The sequence below is a fragment of the Canis aureus genome, chromosome 20, assembly GCF_053574225.1.
Source record: "Canis aureus isolate CA01 chromosome 20, VMU_Caureus_v.1.0, whole genome shotgun sequence".
In the NCBI taxonomy this organism is placed as follows: domain Eukaryota; kingdom Metazoa; phylum Chordata; class Mammalia; order Carnivora; family Canidae; genus Canis; species Canis aureus.
Genome location: NC_135630.1, coordinates 38,197 through 40,311, shown reverse-complemented (window position 1 = coordinate 40,311; position 2,115 = coordinate 38,197).

Here is a 2,115-nt window from a genome sequence, read left to right as displayed (position 1 = left end):
AGAAATTGAGAAAAATTCACTTGATTAAATGTTTGGGTAATTTTGGTTTGGTTTTGCCCGTTACTTTCTGAGGTTTTTCAATAGAGTTTCATTATTGATCTGCCTATAGCTACCTAGGCTAGCTCTGTTGCTAGCCCTGATAGCATCAGAGAGGAGTCTGGGGGCAGAGCTGTAAAGTATTTAAGCAAATATATAGAACAAAGGCAACTATTTCTTTGCCTTTCTTTTTTCTGTTTCGTATCATTCCACCATTCTTCTTAGAATTAATTTGCTCTCTATTATTTAATCTCCATTATTGGTAAGCCTAGAAAACAGACATTCTTCTTTAAAAGAATATTCTCAATTATAGTATTTTCTCTTTTGAAGTCTGCAAAGGCTCAGATCAGGAACCAGCAATCTCTTAGAAATGAGTGTCCTTTTTCTACTTTTTACTCATATTCCTGGTGATCAGGGGGTAGAGAAGTGGAAGACACAAGTAGCTTTGATGTCCTTAAAGGGAGGACAAAGGAAGTCTTTCCATCTTCAGGAATCCTGTTGCTTAATGCTAATATGAGTAGAGAAGATCAAATTGTTACAACTTACATAATATTTCATTAATTGATGATACTTCAGAGAGAAGCAGATATTCAAAAGGCTTTACAGAATAAAGAGGGATGCTACAGAAGGAAATCTGGGAAGAAAATTAAAGGCAACAAAATCACATAACCTATCAGCCACCAGATTAGTAATCTCCCTGGATGGGTAGTTTGTTTGTTGGTTTACTGCTTGTTTTGGTGGGAAGGGTTTAGACTATAGAGATTATGGTTTTAAGTGCCCCATATATTCAATTCAAGTAAAAAGGATAAGCTCATTTAACACTTGTCCTTGAGCCTTCAATGATAAGAAAGTTCTCAGGAAGTTTGTATCCAGGAGAAAATATAGATTCAAAGGTTTCACGGTAGGGAGAGTACTTAGTACTTTAGTATATCAGTTTACCCTACTTTCTTTTTAACAAATTTACATTGTAGGTACATCATGATCTCCTTCTAACATCCACCAAGAGGCAAACCTTTTTTTTTTTTTTCACCAAAGTAGCTACAGATACAGAAGTGCTTTATTTTAATAGGGTAATTTGAAAAACAGTTCCCTAAAGAATCAGAGTTTAATCTTTATATACATAGAAAAAGTGAATGGAAATTTCCAAACAGTACATTGTGTGACTGGTGACCTCTGTAACATGTATATGCTTGTTTTTCTCTTTAGAACAAATGTGTTACTTTAATATCTACTCACTAATGAGACCTGTCAATGTTTCCAACTGACAAACAGCCAATGCAGAAGGATTAGGAAGAGCACGGATTAAGAATTTCCTTGGAGGCAGAAAGAAAAATTATCATGCATGATGTGGTTAAAAGCAACCCTTCTGGAGCCTTAAGTTTTCGGGAAAGGGAGAGTCCCCAGGGCTTTACAAAATAAATTTTAAAAAATCAAAGCCCTCCACTTGCTTTACCTATCTGAGTACCTAGGCCTCTTAAAGCCAAGGAAACAGAAATATCATTTTCTAAATTTTCTCTGATCCAATCACTCTTTTTAGAACCTCATTTTTTCTTCATTGTTCTAGAGCATTGCCATTATGCTTCTCCTGTATTTGAGCAAACAAGAACATATGAGAGAGGACTAGGCAAGTTAAAAACTATAAGTCTGTCTATATATCTATCTATCTATCTATCTATCTATCTATCTATCTATCTATCTATCTATTTTTACTTAACTTCAATTTGCCAATATATAGTACATCATTAGTTTCATATGTAGTTTTTTTTTATTGGTGTTCAATTTACTAACATACAGAATAACCCCCAGTGCCCGTCACCCATTCACTCCCACCGCCGCCCTCCTCCCCTTCTACCACCCCTAGTTCGTTTCCCAGAGTTAGCAGTCTTTACGTTCTATCTCCCTTTCTGATATTGCCCACACATTTCTTCTCCCTTCCCTTATATTCCCTTTCAGTATTATTTATAGTCCCCAAATGAATGAGAACATATAATGTTTGTCCTTCTCCGACTGACTTACTTCACTCAGCATAATACCCTCCAGTTCCATCCACGTTGAAGCAAATGGTGGGTATTTGTCATT